This window comes from Schistocerca nitens, chromosome 2 (genome assembly GCF_023898315.1).
Source record: "Schistocerca nitens isolate TAMUIC-IGC-003100 chromosome 2, iqSchNite1.1, whole genome shotgun sequence".
In the NCBI taxonomy this organism is placed as follows: domain Eukaryota; kingdom Metazoa; phylum Arthropoda; class Insecta; order Orthoptera; family Acrididae; genus Schistocerca; species Schistocerca nitens.
The window spans coordinates 114,688,681-114,711,671 of NC_064615.1; positions in this window are offsets into that span (position 1 = coordinate 114,688,681).

The window sequence follows — 22,991 nt, forward strand, 5'->3', positions numbered from 1 at the left end:
TGCTGCAATTGTTGCTGTGAACGCCAATGTTTCCCCTGCAGCCAGAAATTTTGACGTGACTGCCAGTCTGTGCCAGAAGGTAAACACAAGCTACACACTGGAAGTTTCTGCTATTATGAAACTTTCTGTAAAACATATATCTCCGGGTTTGTAGACTGGCCGGTAATTATCGTTTTCGATGATGGTGACCAGCTTCGAAAAAATCTCATATTCCATTCGAATGAAATTACAAAACAAAATTCGATCTTGAGATCTAGCTAATAAAGTACGTTATTTCAGACCGACGGTAGTCAATAAACATCGAGAATATGGATATTATGCATGCGCAAACTGACATTATACCTCAACCACATTCCATTTAAAACGAAAAATGAGATGAAAATTGAGTTAACAAGCAAGTATCTCAGGTCGTTTTACTGCATTATGTAGTGTTCTCTACCACCAATACGTCGTTCAAGCCATGGGCGAATCCAGAATCTTCGTCGCTATTTTCTCCACACTTCTTCGACAGTCGCTAACTGAGTTAACTCAGCGTTTGACGCGCGTCCATTTACGTAATTGTGGTTTGCGAGTCAAATAAGGCCGACAACGACCGCTGGAGAGCGCAATTCAGCAGTCCCGAGGTTACAGCGTGGACGCAGGCCGTCTCGTGTGCAGGTGTCCCGACCGCATCCACGTCTTTAGCCGTCTCGTCCCATGTGAAGACTGTTCACTAGCTGTCCTGAACGAGCGACGAGAATGCGATCTTGCATTATACGAGAAATATTACCCAGCGTGAAATATATTCGCAGTTTTGAATATGAACAACCATCAGCTGCATCAGGGAATGACAACAATGAAAATTTGTGCCGGATCGGGACTCGAACGCGAATTTCCCGCTTTACGCGACTTATCGTCTTAACCACTTTGGCAGTGCCTGCGGAGACTAGAGCCCTTCTTCTTCACAACACAAGCACTGCAATGTCTTATCACACACTGAAGCGCCAAAGTAACCGGTATGGGCATGCGTATTCAAAGACAGAGATAAATAAACAGGCAGAATACGGCGCTGCGGTCGGCAACGCCTATATAAAACAAGGGTCTGTCGCAGTTGTTAGATCGGTTACTGCTGCTGCAGTGGCAGGTTATCAAGATTTAAGTGAGTTTGAATGTGATGTTATAATTGGCGCACGAGCGATGGTACACAGCATCTCCGAGGTAGCGATGAAGTGGGGATTTTCCGGTACGGACATTTCACGAGTGTACCGTGAATATCTGAAATCCGATAAAACGTCAGTCTTCGGCATCGCCGCGGCCGGAAAAAGATGCTGCAAGAACGGGACCACGACGACTGAAGAGAATCGTTCAACGTGACAGAAGTGCAACGCTTCCGCAAGTTGCTGCAGATTTCAGTGCAGGCCACCAAGTGTCAGCGTGCGAATCATTTAAGGGAGCATAATCGATATGGGCTTTCGGAGCCGAAGGCCCAATCGTGTACCCTTGATGACTGCACGACGTTAAGCTTTAGACCTCGCATGGGCTCGTCAACACCGACATTGTCCTGTTGATGACTGGAAACACGTTGCCATGGCGGACGAATCTCGTTTCAGATTCTATCGAGCGGATGGACGTGTACGGGTATGGAGGCAACCTCATGGACTGTTCAAGCTGGTGGAGGCTCTGTAACGGTGTGGGGCGTTGGAGTCATATGGGATCCCTGATACGTCTAGGTACGACTCTGACAGGTGACGCGTACGTAAGCGTCCTGTCTGATCACTTGCATCCAATCATGTTCATTGTGCATTCCGACGGACTTGGACAGTTCCACCAGGACAATGCGACATCCCACACGTCCGGAATTGCTACAGAGTGGCTCCAGGAAACGTCTTCTGAGTTTAAACACTTCCGCTGGCCACCAAACTCAGCATACATGAACCTTATTAAGCATATCTGGGATGCTTTGCAACGTGCTGTCCAGAAGAGATCTCCACTCCCTCGTAATCTTCGGATTTATGGACAGCCCTGTAGGATTCATGTGGCTTCAGTTCCCTCCAGCACTACTTCAGACATTAGTCGAGTCCATGCCACGTCGTCTAGAGGCACTTCTGCGTGCTCGGGAGGGCTCTACACGATATTATGCAAGTGTACCAGTTTTCTCGCTCTTCTATGTATAAATGAACATGTATCGAAGTGGTTGCGAGAGAGCTAGGCGGTTCTTGGCTCGCAGCGTTACTACGCGAACGGAACTTTACTCCCTACGTTAATGCATTTGAACTCATCATCCGTCTGAGTGCTCTGCTGAGTAGGTACTTGTATCACGACTAGTCTCTTTTGTGTGATAAAGCATTGTTGCCATCCGCCATTAGTGCTTTTTCAATTCATAGAAAGTTATATTAGCGTCAAGGACGCAAATGTTGCCAGAAAAATTTCTTCGTACACGACAGTGTACTTCTATTTCAAGAATATACCTTGAATAGTGTTTGAAAGTTACGTTATTGTTTTCTTTGTCAAAATCACAGACTCATAATTACGACAGCTCACTATGACGCATAGATTGTCCGGATCATAGTTAACGGACGTATAGCGAGAACCTGTACCCACGGTCATCATTTCTTTAGTCAAATATTATGTTTTAACTGTTATGTATATCGTCAGCTATAGTCCAGTTTTCGACGAACATTGTGTAATTTCCCACATACAGATTCCGTTCGGTCCATGGAGCTGGAATACTACTTCGTTTTAGCTTCCATCTGCAAAGTTCACTTGCAGCATCGTCGCAGAGAACACTACAAGATTTTGCGGAGAGCTGCACGACGAACTGCAGCAAACTTAATTTGTCGTGATATGAATTCAGATAAGACGTTAAAGAACCATACCAGCGTGCTTTAAATAATATGTAAATAATACCCATAACTCTAGAACTCAAACGCTGACTGAACTTTAATTAAGTAAATAAATCAAAAACGCAAAAACTGAAAACAAAGAGAATAATTTGAAGTTCACTAGTGATTTTTTAATTTTTTTGTATTTTAAACACAGCAATTAGTCGCGCGTCAGTCTGTATTTTATTGCAGATCTAGGTAGATTTCAGCTGTAGTGCAGCCATCATAAAATGTAAACTTTCAGCCGGCCGTGGTGGCCGAGCGGTTCTAGGCGCTCAGTCCGGAACCGCGTGACTGCTACGGTCGCAGGTTCGAATCCTGCCTCGGGCATGGATGTGTGTGATGTCCTTAGGTTAGTTAGGTTTAAGTACTTCTAAGTTCTAGGGGACTGATGACCGCAGATGTTAAGTCCCATAGTGCTCAGAACCATTTGAACCATTTTTTGTAAACTTTCATGGCCGGAAATGTCACTAGGTGAAATCCATTCGACATTGGCATGATAGCCCGAAGCATTTTGTGAATTGTGAGTATAGCTATCAGCAGCGCGTTTAGTGAGTATGAGCTGAGCTTTGGACAGTTTAGGGTCGTTTGAACAGCATGTGCTTATACAAGACTTCTGGGTCTATATGACATACTGCAAAACCCACTGATGACGGCTATACTACTGCTGCAACCAAATTAAGACTGATAAATGACTGATAACTGTGTTGATCCCTGATTATCACTTGATTTTTTGATGATTTCAATATTCTTCCAAACAATTTCCTTTTCTACTTCGAACTGCTACGTAAATGGGGATTGAGTTCAAGGTGGATTTAAATATTCATTTGCCTACATAAAAGTTTTAAGTCTATTAATAAAATGCGAGCTGATATCGAAGGTTTCCGAAGATATGTTTACCTTACAGTATGGTTGATAAAGACGTCGATATGGTAGTAAATCGAAGGCTTTTCGAAAGTCTAGAAACACCGAATCAGCTTCATTTATTATCAGTATTTTCGGACCGCAGGAAGTAAGTTTGCTCCAGGTAGCTCATAGTGTTTGAACGCTGAATATGTTAATGGAATTCACCTAAAAGTAGATATAAGTTATAAAGGACGTGGTTTGAAGGCGCTGGACAACTCGTATCTGGCATTTCCCATGGCTTGTTGATGAGACTTCAGGCGGATTATGGAATCTTATATCGTGTGTGGAAAGAGACTGGTTCTTCTGCATTCTTGTCAATAACGGAGCGAGAGCTCGCCGTCTTTTTATATGATACTGATTAGCAGAGGGAGCCAGTGAACAGACACATACATGGCTTCCCGAAGCTGAACATCCACTAGGACGATGGTCTGCAAGAAGTTTTAGATGGATCCGGATACTCTTGAAAATTTTTATCGAGGTCTAGAAGAAAAACCTCATGTTCCGTACTATTTTTTTATTTTAATCTTCACTCACAGATTAATATGATATACGATAGATAGGCGTATTTGTATTAGAAAACCCAGAAAAACTTATATTCTCCACTATTTTTATTTTTAATGTTCACTCACAAAATATAAAATACTATAGATAGGCATATTTATATTAAAGATCAGTGGGAGAAATTACATTTGCGGTTTTGAGCGATTTTCTTAAAGTTACGTTCACGTGGGGAAAAGCTTATGCAAATAGTGTCTTCAAAGTGGGCAGTCATTAATCTTGAGTGGTATTTGTTCTTCAAAAAATTGATTTTTGAACATGAAATTTCACAAATATGTGTGCAGCCAAACATAGTAGCCAGGTATACCTCTAATTTTTTTACAACTTTTGTATTTTTCTGGAATATGTTTACTCCAAAATTTTTCAGCGGATGCAGTGTTATACGTTTGCAAGACAACGTCTTCTTGCAAGTTTCTTATCTCCATTTGGAGTAAAGGCTTTGAAAGACAGAACAACTTCGCGGCCACATCCGTCCATTCTGCACCTGGATAAACTTCAGAAGGCGATTTTAAGAATCACGACAACTTCTCTATCTTTGGGAAGTCTTGGAACCTTCCTGCAAGTTCCTTCTTAAGATCTGACATAAAATTTATTTTTATGTTCAAAAATTATTGAAAAATTTTGACTTGACATGTCGTTCTCAGAGATATCCAGCTTGCAGCTGAAAGAAGACACACTTTGTAGCAGAACCCATAATACTTTCCCATTTCCCTGTAGCTCAGTATTAAGCGCATTTAAATGTTTCAGAGTGTCTTTCAAGAAGCACTGCGTTCGTTTGCTGATTTCTTGTGAATCCAAATTTTCTAAGAAGGGTGTTACTTCTTCTTTCATTTGCCAAAAAGTCCAATAATTAGACCTTTACTTAGCCAACGAACATTAAAGAAACTCTTTGAACCGTCTGTGCTGAAGAGCAGAACGAGACCTCATAAAATTAATCAACTTCATGAACTGTATCTTACTTCTTTCAGAGTCACACTAAATTTTCCACACAGGGCTGCCTGGTGAATTATGCACTGATAAGATAATAGCCCAGCATTATTATCTTTGACTCTTTTTACTAGTCCTTTTTCTTTGCCGATCATCGCTTGGGCTCCGTCAATTGAAAGGGACACCATTTTATCGGAACTAATGTTTGGTTTTGTAATGAAGTACTTAAAAGTCTTGAAGAGATCTTCACCGCGAGACTTCTCTCTCAGCTGCAATATTGTTAGCAATTCTTCCCTAAATTCGTTACTTTCAACATCGAAAAATCACACTAAAATGGACATTTGTTCTTCATCAACAACGTCGCATGATTCATCTGGTGCTGCGGCATAGCAAGGTGCCTTCTGCAGAAGTTCGAGCAAACTACTTTTATTATCAGCAGCCAAAATTTCGGTTTTTCTTGTGTTACTTCTTGCCGACCATAGGATACCTTGAATTGCTGCAACACCATTTTTCTCTTCAAAAATGCCACGTCCACTTCCATCATACATATTTTTAGTATCTCAGAATCTGAAAATGACTTCCGTTGTTTATTAAGCGTTCAACAGAAACGCATCGCTGCTTCTGCAGATTTTTCTTGCTCGCTCTAGAGCGAACTAGGAAGGCGGAGTTTTTTCATAAGAAGCTAGATGCTGGAGTTTTTCTGTGCAAGCTTCGGTGTGCAGATGAAAATTTATATGGAATTGCTTATGATTTGTTTCGTAGTGTCGCTTGAAATTGGCACTGTTAAAAAGCGCCACAATTCTGTTGCGTATGAGGCAAACGCGAACAGCTCCTGGCCTATCAGGCAGCGTAACACAATATTGTTAAGTCAAAAACTTCCTGTTTTGACTATCAACTTTAGGCTTTTTAGGATCCATGTCGATGCAAAAGGAACATTGTTAAGTCTTGATACGAAATCGCAACTACCACTGAGGAAGTGGCGATAAAACTTGCGTTCTTTATTTAGATTCCTCCTTTGTAGAAATACCGGCGCCCGTCACACAGCACGCACCGCAAAGTAGCTACTTCCGTATCAAAGTGTATGCTACTCCACATCAAAGGAGCCGCACCGCAAATGAGCCGCACTGCAAAGGAAGCGCGTCTTGTCGAAAATCGTCGCCGCCTTGTGAACTCTTCCGAAGTTTCATAAGCTGTCGTTCAAGTTAAGAGCACAAGAATGGAGTTCGAATGAATATGCCTTATGCCTTCTCCGATTGGAAAGAGGTTTGAGAGGTTGTCAGAGTCTGATATCGATTTATAAAATTTCCTTGTTCATTAAATAAAATTCTAGTGTTGCATACGTGTGTACGGAGCTTCGACGTGGATCGACACAACACGCTGTGCGTCGGCCGGCAAGCTTGCTGCATTCCGACCCCGCTCTTCAGCGTACCCCCCTGCACTGCGCACCATAGCAACTACTGTATGTATTTAATATACCTATAACTAACCATTAAGAATTCTTATTGTTCAGCAGTTAATTATACGCTACTAGGAAAAGTTATAAGGGTGGCGCTCAAAACAAATTGTTATCTACAGAAAAATATTTTTTAAAATAATATTAGTATGTAATTCGTGCTTTCAAAATATTTTTGGCCGCTCAGTTTTTGACCCTCCGCGGTCTGGACCTGGGCGCGGTTCGGCAGTTGCTGACTGCTGCACTAGGAGATTGTGGGAACTGTTGAGCCTCATTCCCGAGCTGTATTCGTCTGACGTACAAACCAATCTGATGTCTTTCTGAGCTGATCTCCACTAACGATAAAAACATTGTGTACTTAATGTTGTCATTCGGACTAACCGCAACATGTGAACTGTAGTTATTGCAGTCACATTCAAGAACACGACGTTATTGTAAGCTGCTCTTTTCCTCATTTATCAATGCAATCAAATGGTTCAAATGGCTCTGAGCACTATGGGACTTAACATGTATGGTCATCAGTCCCCTATAACAACTACTTAAACCTAACTAACCTAAGGACATCACACTCATGCATGCCCGAGGCAGGATTCGAACCTGTGACCGTAGCGGTCACGCGGTTCCAAACTGAAGCGCCTAGAACCGCACGTCCACACCGACCGGCTATCAATGCAATCGATGCCTTTGCTAAATAGTTAGCCATTGTAAACTGAAGCGCCAAAGAAACTGGTATACGCATGCATATTCAAATACAGAGATATGTTAACAGGCAGATTACGGCCCTGCTGTAGGCAACGCCTATATAAGACAGCAAGTGTCTGACGCAGTTGTTAGATCGGTTATTTGCTGCTACAATGGCAGGTTATCAAGATTTAAGTGAGTTGGAACATGATGTTATAGTCGGCGCACAGCATCTCCGAGGTAGCGATGAAGTGGGGATTTTCTCGTACAACCATTTCACAAGTGCACCGTGAATATCAGGAATCCGGTAATACATCAAATCTCCGTCATCTCTGACGAGGGAAAAAGATCCTGCAAGAATGGGACCAAAGACGACTGAAGAGAATCGTTCAACGTGACGCAAGTGCAACCCTTCCGCAAATTACTGCAGATATCATTGCTGGGCCATCAACAAGCGTCATCGTGCGAACCATTCAACGAAACGTCATCTATATGGGCTTTCGAAGCCGAGGCCCACTTGTGTAGCCTTGATGACAGCACGATGCAAAGTTTCAGGCCTCCCCCGGATCCGTCAACAGCGAAATTGGACTGTTGATGACTGGAAACACGTTGCTGGTTGGACGAGTCTCGTTTCAAATTTATCGAGCGGATGGACGTGTATAGAGACAACCTCATGAATCGATGGACCCTGCATGTCAGCAGGGAACTGTTAAAGCTGGGGGAGGCTCTATAACGGTGTGTGGGGTGTGTGCAGTTGGAGTGGTATGGGACCCTTGGCCGGCCGAAGTGGCCGTGCGGTTAAAGGCGCTGCAGTCTGGAACCGCAAGACCGCTACGGTCGCAGGTTCGAATCCTGCCTCGGGCATGGATGTTTGTGATATCCTTAGGTTAGTTAGGTTTAACTAGTTCTAAGTTCTAGGGGACTAATAACCTCAGCAGTTGAGTCCCATAGTGCTCAGAGCCATTTGAACCTTTTTTTTTTTGGGACCCTTGATATATCTAGATACGACTCTGACAGGTGACACGTACGTAAGCATCATGTCTGATCATTTACGTCCATTCATGTCCATTGTGCATTCCGACGGACTTGAGCAATTCTAGCAGGAAAATGCAACATCCCACACGTCCAGAATTGCGACAGAGTGACTCCCGGAACACTCTTCTTAGTTTAAACCTTCAACTGGCCACCAAACTCCTCAGACATGAACATTACTGAGCATATCTGGGATGCCTTGCAACGTGCTGTTCAGAAGAGATCTCCACCCCTCGTACTCTTACAGATTTATGGATAGCCCTGCAGGATTCATGGTGTCAGTTTCCTCGATTGCTACTTCAGACATTAGTCGTGTTGCGGCACTTCTGTGTGCTCATGGGGGCCCTACACGATATTATACAGGTGTACCAGTTTCCGTGGCTCATCAGTGCATAAGAATAATGCAAAGGAAGGTTACACTTTCAGTTTAAGAAACTCCGAATCACGTTCCAGTACGAAAGATTCACGGATATGGAAATTTATGATCGTGTGTACAGCAACAAACTACCACAGCTCGAAATTAAATGTGTTAGATGGTATCTCAGCAGACTGCGTAATAAACACGAAAATTCTGATTATGAATATTGATTACCGGGTTTCGAGTAACGAGAACACTGAAGGACACTAGCATATAGCGTGTTATACTCTTAGAGTCTTGTTGTCACTATGGAGCAGCCAGTGCACCACCCCTTTCTATGATATTGTCTTCATCTTCATTTCCCTTGCATGGCCCTTCTATATATATTTCTTTGACTTTTCATCTTTCTCGTCTTTCGTTAGTACTCGCCTGCCAACTGAGGCCTTTATATTCATAGGCTACAGCTGCTTCTCTTGTCTACAAGGGTCTTTCGAATTTTGCTGTAGGTGGTATCTTTCTTTGCCCTACTTATGCAGTCTTCTACATCCTTGCATTTGTCCCCTAGCCATTCCTGCTTAACCATTTTGCGCTCTCTATCAATCTCATATTTTATACGTCTGTATTCCCTTTCGTTTGCTTCATAAGGACCTTTTTTATGTTTTCTGCTTTTGTCAACGAATTCAGTATCTCCTGTTTCATGAAAGGATTTCTATTAATCCTTGTCTTTTACATATTTTATCCCGATGGCTTCACTATTTCATCCCTCAAAGATACCCACCCATTCGTCTTCTATAGTATTCCTTTCCTCTGCATCAGTTAATCGTTGCCTAATGCTCCCTTCGAAACTCTCAACAACTGGTTCTTTCAGCTTATCAGAATCCACATCTGACTCTACAAATGCCTTGTAGTTTAAAATTTTGGTTTCTAAATCTCTGTCGTACCATTTTATAACCAATCTGAAAACTTCCAGTGTCTCCAGGTCTCTTTCAAGTGTACAGCCTTATTACATGATCCTTAAACCAAATGTTACCCATGATTTAATTATGCTCTGTGCAAAATTCTGCCAGGAGGTTTCCCCATCATTCCTATCATTCAGTCCATTTTCTGCTATTAATTCTCCTTCTCTTCCTTTTACTGCAGTGTTTTAGTCACACATCATAATTAAATTTTCGTCTTTTTTGGCGATAGATTCTTTCAGTCTGTTCATCATCTGCAGAGGTAGTAGTCATATAAACTTGAACTGCTGTGCTGGGTGGTAGCTTCGCTATGCTGTTCATTGTAGCTTACCTCAATTCCTATTTCTTATTCATTAGATCTACTCCTGCATTACCTCTACTGGATTCAGTGTTTATAGCCCTGTACCGTAAGTCTTGTTCTTTACTAGTTCCCATTAACTTCAACCCATCCGCTTCCATTTTACTATTATGTAGCCTATCTGACTGAATAAGGGAACTAACATTCCTCGCTTCGACTCTTAAAATGCCAGTTTCTCCTGTTGGCGACATCCTCCTGAGTAGGCCCCGCCCGGAGATCCGAACGGGAGACTACTTTACCTCCGGAATATTTTAGCCAGAAGTATACCATCTCCATTAGGTCCTATATAGAGCTCCATTCTCTTGGGAAATATAACGGCTGTAGTTTCCCCTTGGTTTCAGCCACTCGCAGTTCTTGCACAACAAGGCCATGTTGACTAATGTTACAAGGCGAGATCGTTCAATCATCCGGACTATTGCCCTTGTAACTACTGAAAAGGCCGCTGCTCCTCTTATAGAAGATGGAAGCCTTAGACTGTCTATATTTCCCCAAATTACTCCAGACAAACTCTGGGATAGTTTGTACCACAGGGCACGGCTGTCTACTACCTGTCCCATCCTTGTCAAAATACAACTGTAAGCGTCAAAATACCTGTACCGGTATATATGAAATATGATTTTTGTTATTCATGTTTAATACTATGATACTGTGATGCCACACTCACAAAGAGTAACGACATCATGATTATAATGTTACGGTAGGAAAAGAAGTATACTTAGCAAAACGTAACTATGAAACAGTTATTAGTTATGAAGTATTTAAATTTAAGTAACAAGGTTATGTATGTATCCAAGGCAACTATCATGATGACACAATTGTGTCCTTCTTCCATGATTTTTGCTGTTTTAGAAGTATTGGCAATAATAAGCTGCCAGTTATCGCCAATATGACGGTTTCCGTTAATACAATCTCCCTTTTCGGAATGCCGCCTCGACGTGAAGTGATCCACCTGTAAAGTGAAATGGCAGTAAAAAGTCGCCGGGGTCTAGCAACGTGGCAGCACAGAGCGGATTCTACAGAATAAGCTTTCTAGTTTGGCAACCAGGAGAATTCCCACTGGCATTAACTGTCACTTCAACTAGGATTGATGGAGAGCAGCCATTCACTTTTTAACTAACAGCACTTCGAGGAGATGTAATGCGCTTCTGCGATCGATGGTGTCTGTAGCTAGGCCGCATGGACTTACGTTAGGCGCTGAAGCCACAGAAGAACTGAGAAAGCAACTAACTTGACAACCAGTTATTTATTTCGTTTCGTTACTCACGAGTCACGTTACAGCATCGGCTAATTAAACGATGGTAGCACGAATGGGCGATGATCGCCGAGGCTGGAGGTCAACCATGTTGCCGCGCAGGTGGCGGTCCAAAATTGCTAGTACCGGTGAATCATAGCCTCTCTCTCTCTTTCTCTCTCCCTCTCTCTTTCTATTCAATTGTCGAGTGATTCGCCGATTCCGATTATTCCAACCGGCTTCTTTGAGCCCATGTACACGATCCTTCCGTGCTGACATCTGCGTGTATTGTTCACGCGCCTGTCTGCGATGTATAGTTGCTGTCCAACTGAACACACAGAATGAAATTCGCAAAGACTGTATGCCCTGCTATCAACATGTCTCGTGTTTACTATCCTTACGAACTCCGCGGTGAAATTGAGCTGCAGCGGCACACACTCGCTAATCGGTTGCCAGTTTTGCATTTTCCGTAGAGACCAGTATGAATGTCAGTTTGTGACCAGTTTTGATAACTCATTCGTGGTGCGTCGTTTTTTTTTTTTTTGTCTTAGGGCGTTACACGCTTCAGTGTTGAACAAACAACTGTAGAATACAACTGTGTAAACAACTGTATAATACCCTATACTGCAGTGGTTCCCAACAGGTGGTCCGCGGACCCCCAGGGATCCGCAAGCTATGCCAGAGGGGTCCGCAAAATGCTATTAGAATAAAAAATGTATTAAATATATTTCGTATGATAACAGATTTTTTGTTATGGCCGCTTCTGATGGAGTACTCTGTTCTAACTGTATTTTTTCAAATAAATAATACCTTGTATGAAATTAGTGTTTTCTTTTTTTTTCACATATGTCTGCTCAATGCAGTCTCAAGTGCAGTACACTTGAAAAATCAATATACTCAGTTTTAATTTTTTCCTTTCTTTTTCAGTTCATACTCAATTTTTACTTTTTTAAGGAGTTTGTTATACTAAACCACGCAGATTTGAAGACAAAGATTTTGAGCAATAATCAAAAATTTAACAATAACAGTGTCGGCTAAATTGAAAAAGTTTTAAGCTCAATATTTTTCCGATAATGAATATGTCAATGTTTTTTCTAACAAGGGAACCTCCCCATCGTACCCCCCTCAGATTTAGTTATACGTTGGCACAGTGGATTGGCCTTGAAAAACTGAACACAGATCAATCGAGAAAACAGGAAGAAGTTGTGTGGAACTACGAAAAAATAAGCAAAATATACAAACTGAGTAGTCCATGTGCAAGATACGCAACATCAAGGCTGTTGCTAGCTCACGAGCGCTGTGGTCCCGTGGTTAGCGTGAGCAGCTGCGGAGCGAGAGGTCCTTGGTTCAAGTCTTCCCTCCAGCGAAAAGTTTGATATTTTTTTCAGTTTATGTGACAAACTCTTATGTTTTCATAACTTTTTTGGGAGTGATTATCACATCCACAAGAAAACCGAAATCGGGTAAGGTAGAAGAATCTTTTTACCCATTCGCCAAGTGTACAAGTTAGGTGGGTCGACAACATATTCCTGTCATGTGACGCACATGCCGTCACCAGTGTCGTATAGAATATATCAGACGCGTTTTCCTGTCTAGGAATCGGTTGACCTATGACCTTGCGATCAAATTTTTTCGGTTCCCATTGGAGAGGCACGTCCTTTCGTCTACCAATCGCACGGTTTACCGTTGCGGTCTCATAACACAGACACTAAACTTATTACAGTGAACAGAGACGTTAATGAACGAACGGACGGATCATAACTTTGCGAAAATAAAGAAATTAAAATTTTCAACGGAGGTAAGAATTGAACCGAGGATCTCTCGTTCCGCAGCTGCTCACGTTAACCACAGGACCACGGCGCTCCTGATCTCACTTTAGCCTTGATGTTGCCTATCTTACGCATGGACTACTCAGTTTGTATATTTTGCTTATTTTTTCATAGTTCCACATAACTTCTTCCTGTTTTTTCGATTGATCTGTGTTCAGTTTTTCAAGGCCTATCCAGTGTGCCAACTTATATCTATATCTGAGGGGGATGCGATGGGGAGGTTCCCTTGTAAGTACCAAAAATAGGGAACGTATAAAAAGACTCTTAATCTGGCTTTTTTAGGTACTTGATACTGTGATATGACAAGGTACCAATCATGCTCGATGAGGGAGTCCTTGAGAAAGTTTTGTTGGGAACCCCTGCCCTAAAGGAATAAAAATGATTATACCTCAAAAGATGCCATCGATTTTGATCCGATGCTGGTGTATGCCACCTGGGTGATGGTAGGTGTACTGATAACGATTTCGACGTCGTCCGCCAACAGATAACGTTGTGGCTTAGCTACCAGAGAGCCGTCGGTGTGTACCCTTTAGTAGGGAACGCCCACAGCCAGAAGGCTCGGTGTGGTTCAAACGTGTGAAGCAGGAAGGCAACCGTGCCATGAAGACGCACTGGTGCTTCCTACAGCTAACTTAGTGAGTCTGAAAAGTGTCGAATTGTGGCCTTCCGAGTGGTGAGATGGTCCTTACGGCGAATTATCACACAAGTTGGACGTGATGCGTCAGTTGTGCAACGATTCTGGTAGGAGTGGTCACGTGAACATTCTCATACCTGTAAACGAGGTACTGGACTTCCCGCAGTGCAGACACCCGCCAGGAAAGTCGTATTGTAAGGACAACAGTGACAGATCGTACAGCTATCAAGACACAAATAAGAGGGCTTGTGAGCCCAGACATGTCAACACGAACTGTTGCGAGCAGGTTGTTATCAGTGGGTCTACGTGCACAGACGCCTCTAACCCGCCTTTCACTCACAGCAGCGACGTGCACGGCTCAGCTGGTGCCGCCAGAGGATCACTTGCTTTGTATCCCGCTGGATAGGCGGTGCGTGGGTCTGCTCCTGTGAACTGCTTCTGTAATATAGATCGAGAGTGGAGGAAGCGAGTAGGAGCAGGAGAGGTGAAGCACTTCGGTACTGCATGTAACTTTAACACTTTTAATAGAGTCATTTTTTTCTTTATTGTGATTTCATTCCCCTGCCCCATATGGGCAGGGGAGGGCTGTCAGCGGCACAATCCGCCGGTCTTCAGCCGAGTGACATGGCAACAAAAAAAGAATAAAATGTTACATACATAATGTGGTGTCACCGCCAGACACCACACTTGCTAGGTGGTAGCCTTTAAATCGGCCGCGGTCCGTTAGTATACGTCTGACCCGCGTGTCGCCACTATCAGTGATTGCAGACCGAGCTCCGCCACACGGCAGGTCTAGAGAGACTTCCTAGCACTCGCCCCAGTTGTACAACCGACTTTGCTAGCGATGGTTCACTGACAAAATACGCTCTCATTTGCCGAGACGATAGTTAGCATAGCCTTCAGCTACGTCATTTGCTACGACCTAGCAAGGCGCCATGTTCAGTTACTATTGACATTGTAAATAATGTACAGACAAGAGCTACGTTCAGCATTAATGGATTAAAGTTAAGCATTCCACCATCTGCGTCCGTTTTTCTAAGTTCTAATTCCCTTGTCCTGTTCCAGACCTCACGCCAGCCTGCGTGAGCTAAAACGCGTGCCGTTCGGCTTCCTCTAAAATTCGTGGGTTGGCTCTCCTGCCAATCCACAACACATAAGGCGATAAAAAAGGGGAACATAAAACAGAGTAAAGGGAGAAAATGGAGGTAAAAGTAGATTGACATGGAGACGTTCATGGGGGACAGTTAAAAGGTCACGAGAAAGTTAAAAAACACAGAGAAGACACTGAATGGACATGCACAGGTTAAAAGTGGACCACAGTATTAAAAACACTCCAGAACAACACACTTAAAACCCACTTGTAGCACACACGACGAAGAATAAAACTGCCAGGTGGGACCTGCCGAGGGAAAGGTCAGAGAGGATGGAAAAGGAGGGGAGAGCAAGGGGCAGCAGGGGAAGTGGCGGGATGAAGAGAGTAGGGGCGTCAGCGGGTACACTAAGAGGCAGGAGACACGTCGGGTCGGAGATGAAGAGGGAAGACAAGGCAGGAGGAAGTGCAGAAACACTGAAAGGGGGCACAAGAGAGGGAGGTGAATAGGAGGGGGAAGCCGCTCAGTAGGAGAGAGGGGGAGGAGAGGCAGCCCTGGGGAGGAGGCAGGAAGATGGGGTTAGAGTTGGTAGGAAGGGTAGCTGTCAGGGCGAAGCTCATCTTCCGGGAGGGGTAGACGGTGGAAGTTGCGTTGGGAAAGGAGATGGAATAGGGTAAAAAAAAAAAAGTAAATATCAAATGCACACATAACTTTGGCTAGGATGAGCACGTAGGTGTGAAGCCGTAGTCCATGTCTAATCCTGTGAAGTTAGGATGACTGTTCTGTATAATATCAAAACTAACAAATACTCGTTGCTGTCCAAACTTTAACTGAACGTAACTAACACAAAGTCTCAGTAGCAAGCTAGCCCACTCGGTAGTAGAAGCGATATTTCCAGGCCGTCTGCTCTTAATGAAAATGGTCGAAATCAAGACGGCACTCCCTGAGATCCACAGCGTCAGCCAGAGGATGCAGTGGTCGGTGTAGTTAGTCTTCTCTCGCAGTGACAACTTACGAGAGCGTGCACCTACGTTGTGGCCTCGTAACTATCGACGCCACAACTTGGAAGATGTAATGAGGCCCCCTGGTGTTCAGCGATGAAAGCAGATTCCGCCTGCAAGCAAGTGATGGTCGTTCGCGCTTACGACGTAGATCTGGTGAGCGCTGCCTCGTAGAGTGCATTCGTACAAGAATAAACACTGCCTCCATAGCCTGGTGGGAAGCGATAAGCTGGAGCTCTACAGCTCTCGTTCACCTTTGATGTTTCTGGAAGGGACGCTAACTAGCGCCCGGTACGTGCAGAATGTTTTTAGACCAGTTCTTCTGCCATTCTTGCAAGGGGAAGATGATGTGTTGTTCCAACAAGATAATGCTCGCCCACACACTGCCCGTTAAACTCAACGTGCTCTGCAAGATGTGTAGTAATTTCACTGCCAGCATTATCTCCGGACTTATCTCCAATCGAGCACGTGTGGCATTTGATGGGCCGAGAATTTACTCATCCGACTCGTCAATCAACAACTCATACAGAACTACGTGAAAGGTCGAGCAAGTGTGGCATAACGTATCCCAGGACAGTATTCGCCATCTGTTCTATCGACTGGATACCAGAGTCATTACCTTTCATAGAGACTACACCACATACTGCTACGGGTGTTGCAGCATGGGTCGATACCTAGTACCTCAGAACCGCTTGTGCTATTGATCTGTAAATGTAATCATTTCATGTATCCCATATGCCCTGCTGGAGCAATAAATCTTGAGTGAATTGGAAACCTCTAATGGTGTGTACTGATTTTTTGCCGGCAGTGTATATTGCGCGCAATCAGCCAAATGCTCCAGTTCTGCCCGTATCGGATGCTGTCCCTCTGAACAGAGGAGACATTTTCACATGTTCGGTATCGTCGTAAAAGTGATCCAGGTATGACTTAAAGTGCTGCTACTACACTACTGGATATTTAAATTGCTAAACCACGAAGATGACATGCTACAGACGCGAAATTTAACCGACAGGAAGAAGATGCTGTGATATGCAAATGATTAGCTTTTCCGAGCAATCACACAAGGTTGGCGCCGGAGGCGACACCTACAACGTGCTAACATGAGGAAAGTTTCCAACCGGTTTCTCATACACAAACAGCAGTTGACCGGCGTTGCCTGGTGTAACGTTGTTGTGATGCCTAGTCTAAGGAGGAGAAATGCGTACCATCACGTGCCCGACTTTGATAAAAGTCGGATTGTAGCCTATCGCGATTGCGGTTTATCGTATCGCGACATTGCTGCTCGCGTTGGTCGAGATCCAATGACTGTTAGCAGAATATGGAATCAGTTGGTTCAGGAGGTTAATACGGAACGCCGAGCTGGATCCCAACGGCCTCCTATCACTAGCAGTCGAGATGACAGGCATCTTATCCGCATGGCTGTAACGGATCGTGCAGCCACGTCTCGACCCCTGAGTCAACAGATGGGGACGTTTGCAAGACAACAACCACCTGCATGAACAGTTCCATGACGTTTGCAGCAGCATGGACTATCAGCTCGGAGACCATGACTGCGGTTACCCTTGACGCTGCATCACAGACAGGAGCGCCTGCGATGATGCAGTCAACGACGAACCTAGGTGCACGAATGACAAAACGTCATTTTTTAGGATGAATCCATGTTCTGTTTAGAGCATCATGATTGTCGCATCCGTGTTTGGCGACATCGCGATGAACGCACATTGGATGCGTTTATTGGTCATCGCCATACTGGCGTATCACCCGGCGTGATGGTATGGGGTGCCATTGGTTACACGTCTCGGTCACCTCTTGTTCGCATTCGCGGCACTTTCAACAGTGGACGTTACATTTCAGATGTGTTACGACCCGTGACTCTACCCTTCATTCGATCCCTGCGAAACCCTACATTCCAGCAGGATAATGCGCTGCCGCATGTTACAGATCCTGTACGGGCCTTTCTGGATACAGAAAATGTTCGACTGCTGCCCTGGCCAGCACATTCTCCAGATCTCTCATCAATTGAAAACGTCTGGTCAATGGTGGCCGAGCAACTGGCTCGTCACAATACGCCAGCCACTAGTCTTGATGAACTGTGGTAGCCGGCCGCGGTGGTCGTGCGGTTCTAGCGCTGCAGTCCGGAACCGCGGGACTGCAACGGTCGCAGGTTCGAATCCTGCCTCGGGCATGGATGTGTGTGATGTCCTTAAGTTAGTTAGGTTTAAGTAGTTCTAAGTTCTAGGGGACTGATGACCTAAGATGTTAAGTCCCATAGTGCTCAGAGCCATTTTTTTGAACTGTGGTATCGTGTTGAAGCTGCATGGGCAGCTGTACCTGTACAAGCCATCCAAGCTCCGTTTGACTCAATGCCCAGGCGTATCAAGGCCGTTATTACGGACAGAGGTGGTTGTTCTGGGTACTGATTTCTCAGGATCTATGCACCCAAATTGCGTGAAAATGTAATCACATGTCAGTTCTAGTATAATATATTTGTCTCATGAATACCCGTTTATCACCTGCATTTCTTCTTGGTGTAGCAGTTTTAATGGCCAGTAGTGTAGTAAACAGAAGGTTTGTCTGTCACCCAGGAAAGGCCACGCATCGACTGTCGAGTGCAGAAACATTGCGGCAACCTGGGCGTTTCTTCGGCCACAAGTGACACAGCCGAGTGGACCTCGTGGAAACAAGTGCGGAGTGATGCAACCGCTCCGAGCGAACGGAGCAGACGGGATGCCGGCCGAGCTGACGCAATGCGTCGCCTGACGTAACGGACTGCCCCGCCAAGAGTGTCACGCACGTACCACGCACACATTCACACTCTGTACATTACGGTTAGCCGCTGCCCTGCTTCGGGGCAACTGGATCCAGGCAGCTGAAGATACAGCACGGGGCAGCCAGGTGGTAACACGCTCACCTTGCATTCCACAGCACCAGTGCTCATATTAATCTCCCGTCCTACTCACACTAGTTCACCATCGCACGCTGAGGTGACAAAAGTCAGTGATATGCAGACATACAGACACCGGCAGTATCGCGTACACTAGGTACAAAAGGAAGGTGCACTGCTGGAGCTGTCATATGTATTCAGACGATTAATGTGAAAAGCATACCGACTGCACGACGGGAATTAATGGACTTTGAACGCGGAATGGTAGTGCGGGGAAACGGCGTTAATGGACTATGGCAGCAGATGACCGACGGTAGTGCCATTGATAAGAATATGATACCGCCTAGAGCGCCTCTCTTGGGTTCGTGACCATATCAATTGAACCCCCATCCCCTCCAGTTTCTCCGCCTCCGTTTTCTTCTGACGTGAGACCTTCTTCGCTGAGATAAGGAAACTACACTGAAGTGACAAAAATCATGAGACAGCGATATGCACATATACAGGGTGGTCCATTGATAGTGACCGGGCCAAATGTCTCACAAAATAAGCATCAAACGAAAAAACTACAAAGAACGAAACTCGTCTAGCTTGAATAGCTTGAAGGGGGAAACCAGATGGCGCTATGGTTGGCCCGCTAGATGGCGCTGCCATGGGTCAAACGGATATCAACTGCGTTTTTTTTTAAATAGAACCCCCATTTTTATCACATATTCGTGCTGTACGTAAAGAAATATGAATGTTTTAGTTGGACCACTTTTTTCACTTTGTGATAGATGGCGCTATAATAGTCACAAACTTATAAGTACGTGGTATCACGTAACATTCCGCCAGTGAGGACGGTATTTGCTTCGTGATACATTACCCGTGTTAAAATGGACCGTTTACCAATTGCGGAAAAGGTCGATATGGCTATTGCGATCACAATGCCCAATCTGTGCTATGTATGCTGCTCGGTATCTTGGACGACATCATCCAAGTGTCCAGACCGTTCGCCGGATAGTTACGTTGTTTAGGGAAACATTAAGTGTTCAGCCACATGTGAAATGTCAGCCACGACCTGCAACAAATGATGATGCCCAAGTAGGTGTTTTAGCTGCTGTCGCGGCTAATCCGCACATCAGTAGCAGACAAATTGCGCGAGAATCGGGAATCTCAAAAACGTCGGTGTCTAGATGCTACATCAACAGCGACTGCACCCGTACCATATTTATATGCACCAGGAATTGCATGGCGACGGCTTTGAACGTCGTGTACAGTTCTGCCACTGGGCACAAGAGAAATTACGGGACGTTGACAGATTTTTTGCATGCGTTCTACTTAGCGACGAAGCGTCATTCACCAACAGCGGTAACGTAAACCGGCATAATATGCACTATTGGGCAACGGAAAATCCACTATGGCTGCGACAAGTGGAACATTAGCGACCTTGGCGGGTTAATGTGTGGTGCAGCATTATGGGAGGATGGATAACTGGCCCCCATTTTATCGATGGCAATCTAAATAGTGCAATGTATGCTGATTTCCTACGTAATGTTCTACCGATGTTACTACAAGATGTTTCACTGCATGACGGAATGGCGATGGACTTCCAACATGGTGGATGTCCGCCACATAGCTCGTGTGCGGTTGAAGCGTTATTGAATAGCATATTTCATGACAGGTGGATTGGTCGAAGCACCGGACCAAGGCCGCACGTTCACCGGATCAAACGTCCCCGCATTTCTTTCTGTGGGAAAGTTGAAGGATATTTGCTATCGTGATCCACCGACAACGCGTGACAACATGAGTCAGCGCATTGAAAGTGCATGTGGGAACATAACGGAAGGCGAACTACTCGCTGTTGAGAGGAATGTCGTCACACGTATTGCCAAATGCATTGAGGTTGACGGACATCATTTTGAGCATTTATTGCATTAATGTGGTGTTTACAGGTAATCACGCTGTAACAGCATGCGTTCTCAGAAGTACATGTATCACATTGGAACAACCGAAATAAAATGTTCAAATGTATGTTCTGTATTTTAATTTAAAAAACCTACCTGTTACCAACTGTTCGTCTAAAATTGTGAGCCATATGTTTGTGATTATTACAGCACCATGTATCACAATGCGATACGTACTACACGAATATGTAATACAAAATGGGGGTTCCTATTTTAAAAAAACGCAGTTGATATCCGTTTGACCTATGGCAGCGCCATCTAGCGGGCCAACCATAGCGCCATCTGGTGTCCCCCTTCAAACTAGACAAGTTTAGTTCTTTGTAGTTTTTTCGTTTGACGCTTATTTCGTGAGATATTTGGCCCAGTCACTATCAATGGACCACCCTGTATAGATGGTGGTAGTATCGTATACACAAGGTATAAAGGTGCATTGGCGGAGCTGTCATTTGTATCCAGGGGATTCATGTGAAAACGTTTTCGACATGGTTATGCCCGCACGGCGGGAGTTAACAGACTTTGAACGCACAATTGTAGTTGGAGCTACACGCATGGGACATTCCATTCCGAAAATTGTTAGGGAATTCTGTATGGGGAGGTCCACAGTGTCAAGAGTGGGCCGAGAATACCTTTAGGCAGTACCTCTCACCACGGACTGCACAATGGCCAGCGGCTTCATTTAACGACCGAGAAAGGCAGCGTCTGCGTAGAGTTGTCAGTGAAAACAGACAAGCAACACTGCGTGAAATAACGGCAGAAAACAATGTGGGACGTACGACGATCGTTTCCGTTAGGACAATGCGGCGAAATTTGTGGCGTAGACCGCACGGAGCCAGGGACTCAGGTCAACATTCTGGACAATTCGAGCGAATGATTTGGCTACCCAGATCGCCCGACATGAATGCCATCAAACATTTATAGGACACAATCGAAAGGTAGGTGTACACAGAATCCTGCACCGGCAACACTTTCGCAATTATGGACGGCTATAGAGGAAGCACGGCTCAATATTTCTGCAGGGAACTTCCAATGACTTGTTGCGTCCATGCCACGTCGAGTTTCTGCGATACGTCAGTCAAAATTAGGTCCGACACGATATTAGGAGGTATCCACGACTTTTGTCACCCCAGTGTATTTTTAAATTATAACTGCTGCCCCCTCTGGACCTCTGTTCCTATATGGAGAGAGAGAAGATCACCCATTCTTTTACGGCAAATGCGTCTTACCTCTTGTGTCTGAAAAGAACGGGAAGAAGATTTGACGATAGCTGTGACAGGAGAATTTTTTACGGCGACCATAAGGGTCTCAGAGGTTGTAAGGCGCTATGGGACCAAACTGCTAGGGTCCTATCACGCGCCGCCGGCGACCGTGTTCAGTACTGTATTCATTTCGGAGATGCCATAGAGACTGGAACAGTGCTCAACATGCTACGTGGCGAATGACTGCAGCACAGGCTAAATCAAATGGCCGAAACGGAGTACAGAAAACAGAAGTGGATTAACCGAAAATTGTGAAACACTTGCAAAATGTGACTTGCTTTCCTCCTAGCATATGTGCCCAGTACAGTCTAAATAAAATTAATCTCGAAATTGTGGCAAAAATGAATCAATATCGTGTAGCAACATATGACAGTAATGTCACATATTATGTGCCGAGCTCTTCATCTTTGAGTAACTGTAGCAACTTAGATTCATTTGAACCTGCTTACTGTATTCATCTGTTTGTATCCCTCTACAATTATTAACCCCACACTTCAGTTCATTACCAAATAGACAATTCCTTGAAGTGTCAATTTGCGACCTAAATACTAATCCCTTCTCTTAGTCAAGTTGTGTCATGAATTTCTTTCTTCCCCAGTTGGATTCACTACTTCCTCATCTGTCATTTTATCTACCCAACTAATCTCCAGCATTCTTCTGTGGCACAACATTTCAGAAGCGTCTATTCTCTTTTTGACTGAATTCCTTCTCTTCCGTGTTTCACTTCCATACAAGGCCACACTCGGTACTGGTAAGTCCCTTTAGAAAGACTTCAGAGACTTAAATTTATATTACAAGTTAACAAATGCCTCTTTTACAGAAACAGTTTTATTGCTGTAGCCAGTTTGCATTTTAAATCCTCTCTACTTTTTGGCCGTAATTGGTTATTTTGCTGCCCAAAGAACAAATCTCATTTCATTTCATAATCTAATTACCTCAGGATCATCTGATATAATTCGATTGCATTCCATTACCTTTCTTTTAGTTTTGCTGGTTGTCGTTTTATAACATCTTTTCAAGACACCATCCATT